The following is a 12,530-nucleotide window of genomic DNA, read 5'->3' as shown; positions in this document are numbered from 1 at the left end:
AATGAACGGTTACTTGCTTCTCGCGGCAGAAGATACGTTACGGAATACTGTACGCTGTGCACCACTTCAAAGGAAGTGGTAAATCCCAGAGCCAGAAGACATTTGCACATTTGCTCTTCGGTGCTGGGTGCAGTAACTTGGTCTGAGTTTGGGCGTTCTCGAGCGAGAATTGTTACTATCAATAAACTTCAAAGCACACATCTTGAGGTTTGTTGGCTTGGCGTGGTTTTGGTTTCGCCTGCAGTTCGCCTGAATTTGGGCAGGACGATATGTTCGGTGCGGACACAATTGCATAACAAATTCTACACTACAATCGAAGGGATCTGCATTACATCGGTACGTTCCAAGCACATGGTTCCGATTATTGGATATCATCGCACGCATTGAGCGGCTTTTCTGCTATGGATTTCGCAACCACAGGACTTTATTGATACGAAGCATACAGCAGAAGAACAAAAACATTAGCTCATCGTTAGGCAGGTCCGTGTAATACAATTGTGTGACGAAGCTTTAGAGGGTTCCTACAGGTGGGCGAGATTCCTTACCCGAATTTGTGGCCTAATGAGTACCTTAACTGAAATTTAATCTTGCTTTATATTGAAGTATTAAAGAAATTTGTTTCATATGTATAAGAATTTACTAGAGTAATTGTTCTACGCAGGAAAGGCTGAGATATGCATAACTTATGTTTAAAAACTAAAATTACCTATATCCTAAATGATAATCCCCTGCAATAATTCCTTGACGCTGTCTGGTCTGATATTCCCAAAATTGAATAATATTAAAAGATTGTTGTTAAATGTTGTTAATTTTATTTATTCAATGAGCCTGATTTGGCCCCTTTGAAGCTTGGATATAAATATACATTAAACTCGTAGTTGGTCGTACAGAACGAATACAATTTAAGAATAATATTCAAGAGCATTTTAAAAAGGGTCTCGAAGGGGGATCTGTTTAAATTTTTTGTAATAGGATAGGTATATCATTTTGATTTTTTTTTAATTTTTGCAACAAATATACACTGATTTACTTTAAATCTATGTTCGAGTGTCTGCAAACCTAATAATAAGCAGCGAGAACGATAATCTGGCATGTTTTTTCATGCCATTTCAGAGCAAGCCCAGTGAATTTGCGTTGAACTTTAAATACATACGTTGAATAATACTACATACAGGAACGTACAAGACTCGACGATTTCAGACACAAAAGGCGGTCACGTTCACGAGTTTGTCGATAAATAAATCCTAATAACCTATATGCCTTACTTATAACATTGTAAATATGCGAACAAGAATTTAAACTTTGGTCCAACGTAACACCAACATCACAGACTTAATTTTGCCTAGCTAACATATTACCTCCAGGTTAGGACACAAAAAGGAGTCTTAAGTCTATGAAACGTCACTACAAATTACTTATCACAGAAAAGCTCCGGATGGTTCGTAGAAAACCAAGCACTAAATTTATTAATTAATTGTTGTAACATATTGCAGTCGTCATAGCTTTTTATCGGTAAGAACAATTTTATATCATCGGCGTACATTAAACACGTGTCAGACGGGACGCAATGAATCAAATAATAATCAAATAATATAACAAAAATAATAAATAAGAAAATCGATATGTGAGACAAATTATGTAGAAAGACGTTCAACAACAGAATATTTGTCGGTTTTTTTTTAATAAGCGATGTAGCAGTATAATAATCGGGGTAACCCAGAGGCACGATGGTAGCGGTACCGGTCTTTACACGAAGGGTCCGGACCAAAATTCCATCTGGACCAAATATGGGTAAATAAAGTCACAGAATGTCATAAATGGGGTAAGCTTTAGACTAGACCATTTGAGATTGTTGTGTCGACATAAGAAAAAGAAGTGGTACATAAATAATAGCATCAGTTTTATAACAAATTCGTTACTTAATATGCAATTCAACGCGTGCCATTCGCAAAGAAGTTTATAGTTTATGCAAAAAAAGTTAATTTTTTTACAAACTGTTACAAATTCCTATTCTTTCCTGTGCTTCTACGTTTTATTCTGAACAATAGAAAAACTTTTTCAACTGAAAATAATTTCAACAAAAAATCAAATTTTATGTTGAACTACTCTTATAACCAGTTACATAATCATTCCGACACAACATGCATGATATTTTCCGCAACATGAGCAACATATTTCTGGCTTAATCAAATATGTGTTCAAAAATTAATTACAACCACCATAAACGTGCCAGCAACAGAAGCTCCATTATGCAATCCTTGTGCTGAAAATGTGCGTAGCTTTTATGTCAATCGGATGAACTGGCCAATCCGTTAGCGAGCGCTTCATATCAACATTGCACGCCAACCGAACGGCATACGATTCGAACATAATCTACGAAATAGAACAATAAATATTTGCTGCTCGTACGTCATACCACACCGTGTTATGTGATGCAACCTAATATTTGTACTACAGCCCGCACCCAAAATAAACATACCGTGCCGTAGTCTTGGTTGCCATGACCGTCAGGCACACACGCTTAAGCAACTGTCTAAATTACAGTAAAGAGCGTCGCCGCCTACTTCCCATTCAACCCCGCTTCAAATTAACGCATCTAAATGTGTCGTCCCACGGCCCACATTTTGTTGGCAAACTGTTCGACGCATATGCATCGGAGCTGTGAATGTGCAGTTGCATACTTTGCGAAACCGAACTTTATCAGCACGGGGGACCTGGTCGAGAGAGCACCTGCATCTCCTGAAGTCAGCACGCAACATTTATTAGCTACTTAAAAAGCATCCACTGTGTGAGTGTGTGTGTGGACTCTGTTCCGGTAGGTTCGATTGAGGGAAACAACTTGTCCCTTTCGGTAGGTTCCTTCGAAATTGTGTTGTTCATCTTGTTTCAGCAATGTCGCCTCGCTAAGTGCCTCTCGAGAATGGGGACGGAGATGGTCCGCAAAACCCTCTACCAGCATGGAAGATAGATAACTTTACCAGCGGTGAAGCAGCAGCAAACAGTAAAGTATTTGCATATAATATTCAAATGAATGTTAGCAAACTCTTCGTACCTTAGTGCCGTGTTGATGTCTGTTGTTAGTAGCTGTACGGTTGCTTCCTGGTTGGCACATTTGCCAATGGGCAGAACGAAACTTCCAGCGCGTAGGTGAGTACGTGCGCCAAAGAATACGTGCCACGTCTTGCCGGTGTGGTATGTTGATGAAAATGCATTCTCCATCCGACCACGTGCGAACCGCAGTTGCATCTATGCAACAAACGGACGTTTTAATTTAGCACAACATTCAACCATTTTCTTCACTGGCCATGCTGATGCTGTTTGCTCCTTTTGCACAAAAACCGGGACAATACCGGGCCGTGTCTTGAAGTGGACCATTTCTTACACTTAGATTTATTCCCATCTCTTCGGAGTGTCATGCGGAGCGCAAATGGAATCCCGGTCGGCTTGTTTCCCATCGAAAGGAAACACTTTAAGAATTATTTAATTTTAAGAGTTTAATTTAATTGTGAGGCGAAAAAGAGATTGACAAGCAAAAAGTAAGGTTAGTAAACACTTTTATCGGTTTTGGGTTGTAACTACACCCTGTGGCGGCCGTTGGCGGTTGGCTACAGCTTTCTTCTGCTGTTAGCCTTGAAAGTTTCAAGCCCATCCGAGCGCGTCCTGGTAACGAAATATTGAATTTTGTCGTTGTCGTTCCGGAAAATATGACAGTTTTTTTTGTTGGGTGTTGTTGCTATTGTTTTGCTTCATTGGTGCAACCAACCATTTAATCCGATAAACCGTCGATATCCATTTGCATTCGTTCGTGCCCGGCGTTTTCTTTTTTATTCTGCTTCGACCGGGCTCTCTACTCGGGCTCTCTAATCTTGTCATCGATGACGATTCAACATGAGCCCGGATTTGAGCGGACTAAAAATTGTGTTAGCCCCACAAACGAACCGTTCCGGGCCGGAATGCGAGGGGGGCACACTGGTACTGATGCGTAAGAAACCCGAGCAGAGAAAATTCAATTTCCGAAAACAATCCTAAGCTGCTCGGTTTTGCGAATAAGCAATAATGGGCAGACACACGGCCACGGCCACGGTGACAGCACATGCTCCAGCCCGTACGCAGCGAAACAATCCGGCCGGCTTACAAGGCTTAGAAGCAGTGTCATAACGAGCAAACGAAACGAATATTCTTGCCGCCTTTTGTTCTTTCTTGCTGCCGCCACCCGTCAGACTAACAGGCGGCCACACTCTTAACTCTTAGGCACAGTGCGCAGCCTCCCCGTTACGGTGCCAAACGGGCTGCGAAAGAATCAAACTTCCAACCAGCAGCAGAGGAAAGCATACCGGATCGGATCATCGGACGAATCGGGCAATGAAGTGGAAAAACGAAGAACATGTTAATTAGATTACCTTCTCTTGATTTGACACATGATGTTTTACATTCTTACAGCTCAAAACTCCCCCCGAATGTGCGAACCGGGGCCGTGGTGGCGCACCGTACACCGTATCCTTGGGAGAATTTTTAATTTATTCCACTCGCTGATCGAAAAGTGTAAGTGCACCGGTGCGCACCGTAATACCAGTCTCGGGAGATTGTTAAAAATACATTTGACGCGAACCCGGGGAACCGACGCGAAAGCTGGCTCGAGCGTGTGTGTAGCAGGGGTTGTTTAGATACTCGCTGTGCTGGAAATTAGGCAACACGTGGCAAATTTGTGGGATTTGTGTAGCGAATGTCGGAACAGCTTCCGAATAAACATGACATGGATGTTGTTGTGCGTTGCTGGCTGGGGAAATATGATGCCTTTTGTCGGTATTACTTCGTACTCCGACAACTCCTTGTTTTACTGTGGAGCTGGTGTGTCCGTTTTTTTGCAAACATACTTGCCGTAGCTGAGCATATTTGTGGAGATCAATTTGTTGTGTTTTTTAGTGACTTTTAAGTAGTGCTTGAGAGTGAAGGAACCGTACGTTCTTCAGTAATCGATTCCGATTGTATGCAATGATTTAAATAATTGCATTATTTACTGACTGATCCTGCATTACAACCGTTTAGCGGTCTCTCCAACCCGTTTCCTATCCGGCACAGTCTTTTGTTGAAAATTTTCATGCGGCCTTCGTAGTGGATCAACGTCGTAACTCCATCTTGAATATTTAAACTCAGGGATTCGAGTTGGGTTGCTTCGATGTCTCGTAATGCCGTTTAGACGACCACAAAATATTTGATGAGCTAAGGAGTTCTGTGTCATTCCGACGACATATATGACAGGCAAATGACAAGATCTGGACATTTCCGGGTGTTGAATGCTCCATGCTAGCGCAATGTTGAGTAAAAAACTAAATAAACCCATCCGCTTGCAGCATAGTCTTGGTTTTGTCTTGACGTAATAAGTCCTCCTAGCGATCGAGTACACCCGGGATAAGGTGTTTTTTCATGATCAGGAGAAGGAAATGTCTACAAATGGTCTGTGCTTTGGAAATGTTAATTGCACTTTTGATTTAAGCAGCAAGAATAGAAAAAAAGACTTCTAAAATGTGTGTGTATGACGTACATTCCATCGGAAAATAAAATGAATTAGCTATAGATGTAACTGCACCTCAATCAGAGAAAAGCCTTTGATCTTTCAGCTTTTGGAGCCTTTGAGCCTTTAGCCTGTCAAAGAGCGGAGATGTGTGAATTTTTTACTGCCCAAGAATGGCCAATAAGTCGAAATTTTATAAGACCACATTTGGGCGAATAACATACTGGTTGTTTATGATCATGCTTTCTTGTTGTTACTGCTGATTAGATGACTCATTTTGATTTTGATCATTGTTATTAAGGCTTAGAGATCACCGAGAAGAAAACCAATGATGGAAAACCAATACCTCAATGAAATTGAAGGTAGCGCCACCGGTGGTCCAACTCTAAAAATTCTGACTCACGAAGAACTTTCATAAATATAGGTGATCTTTGGAAGTAGTAAAAGTAGTTCCAATGCTCACATACACCTCTGAGACATGGTTATTTCTCCAAAACTAAGTAGATAGGTTGGGGCGACCCGGTGGCATGATGGTAGCGGAGCCGCTCTTCACACGAACGGACCGGATCAAAATCCCATCCGAACCAATCCCCCGTAGCAAGGACTGACTATCCACCTACGGGTAACTTAAGTCACAGAATACCAAAAATGGCAAGAAGAGCCCTCTTGAGGTTATTGTGCCGATAAAGAAGAAGATATGTTGAAGGACTATAGACAATGATGAGTTCTACGAGTTTTACGATGAACTTACTGTCGTACAGCGGATTAGACTCGATAGGGGTTCAATGGGCTGGTCATTTTGTGAGAATGACACCGGACGACCCGGCTCGTAAAGATCTTTGAAGACGTCCATATAGACTAAGGAGACGTTGTAGTTCCAAATTAAGATAGAGTGAGGCAATGATTCGTTTGGCAGGAAGACCGGGATATTAGGTTGGCAGTTCGATCGTCAGCGATTTAGTGGACTTCTGTAGCAGGCCAAATCGGGAAATGATTGTAGCACCAACAGAGAATAAAGGGTTGCTATTTTGGTAATATTCCTTTATTTAAATGCAACCTGCACTGTATAGTTTTACATCATGCTATCAAATATAGTTTTTAAGTCGATCGTACTATTTGTAACGCTTCCTTGTACCTAACCGTGCAATTCAATTAGTATAGGTTTTCTAGAATTATGGGAAAATGCTAAAAAAACTTTAACAAACACGAGCTATATGTAATGTTATTAGTGTTCATTTTTCATGATTTTGTGGCTTTTTGTTATGTTGATCAAATTTGATCAGTTTCTGAAAATCGCTGTTCCTGTTAAAACAATAGTTTACGCAATGTCAGCTTGTACACCAGCTAATAGTTTTCGACGAAACTGTATGCAAATTCTAACGATCAATATGGATGTTATTCCTGCTCACCCAACTCCAACAAGATGCAGTTAACCTATTTTAAGCCTCTTGGAAGAACTATTTCGCAGAAAACTTGCTGTTGAATTTTGATTTATTCCTTGAAATCCGTTCAGTCTGTATAAGAGAAACATTCATTCATTCTACCCGCCGCTACAGGTGGACGCAACAACCAACATTTTACATGACTACCATATATCCTGTGCCATATGCCAGCTGCAACAGAATTACAAGTACAATGAACTGTGGATTCGTACAATGGACTGCATCACCAGAGGCTGATTGACTTTTAACACAATGCACAAGAGAGTACGGCGAAAACCAAACCATTTTCAAGAAGTCAGATCCATCATGAGTTATGAACTAGGTTCCTGTTACATGTAGCCAGTTGATGGGTTCGAATTGCGAATATAGGGAGTGGTAGCAGCATTAAAGCGAAAATTTTCCTCTCAGCTTGCCAACGGCTTTTTTATGACGGACTTTCATCTCTGCTGAAAGAGCATTGTAGTTTGAAATCATTGTAATGAAATGTGATACATTTTTCAAAAGTTTGGTGACAGTGTCATTAATGAACAGACTGGAACTTTTACAGACAGACTTGCATCAGTTAGGTATAGTGCCGTATTTTAACAACATATTGTTTACACAAAATATTTTAAAAATGTTTTATTTAATAAAATTTCCCTATTAGTGATATTCCGTTTACGACAATACTATCAATTGGGTCAATTGGGTTATTCGATTTGGCAAGGTTAGCATGTCACCGACACAGCCGACACAGCCGACCCGCCCCGTCTTCCCCATTCCCTCCCGACCATCATTATCCTTCGTCGTCGTCAATGTCTGACATACAAAACGATAAACATCGTCGCTGGGAGTACATTGACACGAGCGTCTTGTGATGGGTCGACGTGTCCGTACCTTTTTTTTACGGGCGGTCGGATTTGGATTTGGGTTCGAAAGCTCCCGACACGCTCATTTGTTTGCACGAGCTGTCAACGTCTCGAAAGATGAAGCACCAGGGTTTATTTTTCCTTTCCGATCGAAATCCAGGCCACCTAAAATATGTATGAACGGCACAAGTGTTTTCTTATGCCCTGACAGTGCCCCCCCACACCGTTTATGCTTTCGACAGTTTCCCAGACTAGCTACGAAATTCATCATAAGGCAATGTCGTGAACCGGCTGCTTTGGCTGCTTCATTTGCCAGCGTATACGTCACGTGATGGACAGTGAACGTGAGGTATCAAAAGTCTTAGGGCTTCGAATTTTAATCTACATGACCTATCGGAAGCAACAAGGTTTTAGGAAAATTCGTTCGCTTCATCTTATGGGAGTGTTTAAAGACCATGGTGACATGGAATGGTCCCAAGGGTATGATCTGTTATCTGTAGCAGCAATTCGAAAATGAAGCATTGTTAATATTTACGCAGCATTCGTCCGTAGGATGATCAACAACAGGTGTGTTTTCATCCAGTCTTGGTCCAAACTTGAGGACAGCAGAATTTGGTTGTTATCATAAAGTGGTAGTGCTAAAGATACTACAGCTTGAATATAACAGCATTTGTTCTACTTTGGGTCAAGGTTTTCTCATCACAAGATGAAGATAATAAATTTCTTTTTCCATGCCCAGTTGGTCACATATATGTTTGGAGTTCTGAAACAAGCTTTTAATTATGACAATGTTGCATTTTGCTGCATTATTGTTTATTAAACCAAATCAAAAAAGAAAAAGGTAATAATGATACAACATGCGGTAAATAGCCGTTACTAAAGTGACCGTTACGCAGGATACGTTTTAGGACCTTTCTTCATTGTGATGTTTTAGCGATTTTATTTTTGGAAGAAAATCCTGGACACCTAGTACATCCAACCGTTTTTCAATGAAGTACCACATATCACTTTAAACGTCTATAATTCGCCTCCTCATGTGAAATAGTTCAGGTAGACGAATATTCTTTATCATAAAACATTACATCAAGATGCAAGAGGACAGGAGTTATGGACAAGATGCTTGAGCGACAATAGACAACAAGAACAGCCTCTGTAGAAGATCAAGAATCATGACATACTGCCACATTCCTCAGAGTCGCTGCTTACACAGTTATTAACATCGCAGAAATGATCATCTAAGCAGGTTGCTGGTCAGGTTGATGAATTTCAGGAAAAATCTGACAGTTGACACATTAAATCATTCCTTCCATCACTTCAGAGGGTTACAAGCGATCCGCCAGACGATACATTAAAGCGCGGTTGATTGACTTTAGAATTAGTAGAATTTCTTCAAACTTCGATCGCGTACCAGTCAGTCATACAGGGTTTGCCCAACTTATTGAATCGCGCAAGCGAATAAGATAAAGCGTACCATTGATAGTGAAATGCGAAACAGTTTATGGTATCGCGTGATATAGATAGGGAATCGCGTGCACAATTTAGTGAATGTCAAATCGGCCGGCCGGTTTTGAAGCTGGATATATATTACCCCGGTTGAAGAGTTGAAATTTAAAAACAAACTTTTCAAATTAATGTTGCATGAAATATCGAATTTTGGAGGCACAAAAAAAGGAATGTAAAATATTGGTTGTTAACAACAGAGCATAAAATAATTGATATTCACCGTCAAGCAACAACATTTAATAACATATACAACAAACATTGTATGTATACATAGGATTTCAAAACACGGGTATATGCTGTCGTTAGGTAAATTCTATTGTATTGAAAATATTTAAAATTGGTCTAGCAAGCGAAGCGTCTAAAGTTATCCAGTTAAATCCAGGTGTGTAGAACAATAACTTGTGTCCTGCGTTCAGTTTTCGATTTAACACAAATCGTGCGTTTAAAAGCGATTAAAACGACTGCCATATTACTGTTTCACAGAATACATACGCAAGAAACAATACATGTCTGTTTCACGATGACTCAAATTAAATTTACACCGCGAGAGTAGATTCTAGGCTTACAAAGGCTTATCAAATCAGATCTGTTCTGATGCAACCCGTGACGGGTATTTTTTATCTTGGCTCTTGTTGTCTAATTCATAATTAACGTAAAGATGTAAGATTTTTTTTTCAACAGACATGAAACTTTTCCGATTAGTCACAGTCAAACTTATGAATGCTTATATGTGTGCTTGTATGAATTGGGTCAAATATGATAATAATTACTGGTACGTACACTCACGGATGAATCTCACTGTTATTGTGACGATCATTAACAATAACAATATTATTTGCAAGCAAAACAACCACTAGCCATGAATTGCTGTCACACTCTGTTGAACTCAAATTAGGCACACAAAGGCTATTTTGGTTTGGGCGAGACAGTGGAGAAAACATTACATGTATACGCCGTGCATTTCGTTCTTTGCTGCAGTGCGTGTAAAAGCCACCGTTCCGAATGGATTACTTCTTGCGCAGGTTAAATATATAATTTTAGGAGGTTAATATAAAAATCAACCGAAACGATATCTCCCGTTGTAGCTTCATCGTGGTGGGCTTGCGTTGGTTGTCGGGTGATGCTTTTTCATTTCGTTGCACCGGAGAGCCAAACACTTGCACGCTAAACCACTGGAACCCGGACGAGGAAGGATATTTTGTGCTGCAACATGTGCCATTGACTAACCGTGTGCTGAAAGTGATAGACTTTTTGTCCGCCACTGTCGAGCCAAGATTTTTCGATGAAGTGAATCCCTTCAGTAGTGTGGAGATGTGTGCGTCACTTAGCATCAAACGGTTGACACTCCCAAACACCAGCACCATCGCCAGCTTAACGCTTGACAAAACGCGCCTGGTATGGGCAGAGTTTGAGGAAAATTTCTATTTGCAACACCTATCGATCGTTGACAGTCCGCTGAATGCTGTGTTTGCGTCGTTAAAAAATTTGAAGCATCTCAAAGCGCTTACACTGCGTAAAACTTCTATTGCACGCATCAACTTCAGCTGGTTTTGTGCGCTTCGGCAGCTAGAGACATTAGACATTGACCAGAACCAGATTTCTTCCATCGCAGGGCCAGAGTGTTTGGGCTGTGGGTTTAGTTTGATGAAGATTTTAATGCGCAGTAACAGGATGCAAAGTATTAATTTGCACTATTTTGCACCTTTCGATAAGCTGCTTGAGTTTGACGTTGCCTACAACCAGATAGACTCGATCACGGGTCGCCTCCTAAATGTTGCGCTAAGCAGTTTAATTTTGGCAGGCAATCGGTTGACAAACGTTGACTTCTGCGATTGGAACCAATTGAGCAATGTATCGGAGATTAGTATCGCTGTCAATAGTCTGGGACGGGTTCCGAGCTGTTTGGACAGATTTCCGAATGTGGCGATGCTTTACTTGCAGGCCAACCAAATCACGTACGTTTACATGGACGAGCTGGTGATGCTGGAAAATCTGCGAGTGTTAAATTTAGCTTCCAACAAAATTTATTCCACTTCCTTGCAAGCGGTCAAATTTCCTCCCAAGTTGACGCAATTGCTTTTGTACGACAACTGCATATGTAAGATCGTAGTTCCTGATACGCAGCTGATGCCATACACAAACCTAACAATCTACTTGCACAAGCTGTTTGGAAATGTGTTGAACCTTGTTGAATTTCATTGTAAAGTTTGTGAACCTTTGTGAGGTGTTTAGAATAGACATCAAGCGTTATTTGTTATCCAGTGCCAAGTTTTTAGTAATCAACTCGTCTCATCGTGTCATTAGTAATAATTAAAATGTACCGTACTATTTTCATTAAGTGTTATCGATTGATTGTCATTATTTATTATTATTAAAGGGAATACAGAGTGAATTAAGACAGATATTCTGACATTTATATTAAAAGGTTTTTAAATAATGTAACATTTATAAAAACCAACCTCCGTCGCTCAAATCGTACGATAATCGTATCGTCACTTGCGGTATGATGTGATGTAAAACAAATAATTGTTGTGATTATCATTTCACAAATATATTCCAATGCAAATAATCGATTGTAAACAGACAAAGTGATTGCGACCGGGTGGAATTCTTTTTCATCCAATTATCTTGTACGTGCCATATCAATGTGGTGCGTGTATCTCGGAACTCGGATCATTGTACATTTGCATGCCGCATCGACCTACGGAATTACATGAATACACCATTACCGTCCGATATGCGATACTGATCGAATGGCGATGCAATGTTGCACTGATACGAACGCGCGTAGCAAAAAGCAACTTCAGAAAAAAACAACAACAACAACTATCAAATAGATTACGTGATTAATGCCATTATGAAAAATGGAATGACATTTCAATAACTGCAGCACTGTATATCAGGTCAGTTCAACTAATCATCAATTATCATGCATCACCCATCGCTTTGACATGGCTTCGATGATGTGTACTGTGATTGATTTGACGTATATTATTTTACACCAACGTCCACCAACCCATACGGGACGCTTGGTGGAAAAAGCGGTAGCGTTCTTTATTTCTTTTGTTTGAAATGTTTTGTAATGGGGTAACCGTGGACCGTCTAGAACCTTCGGACGCAGGCAGCGGAACACGTGCATCAGAATGCGGCAATGAAAATATTTCTAATCCCCAACCCGAATCTGCACTCCAATCAATCGATGTCGAAGGTCTAGGTTATAAATTT

The sequence above is a fragment of the Anopheles moucheti genome, chromosome 3 (genome assembly GCF_943734755.1).
Source record: "Anopheles moucheti chromosome 3, idAnoMoucSN_F20_07, whole genome shotgun sequence".
Taxonomy (NCBI): domain Eukaryota; kingdom Metazoa; phylum Arthropoda; class Insecta; order Diptera; family Culicidae; genus Anopheles; species Anopheles moucheti.
Note: the sequence above shows the minus strand (reverse complement) of the source record.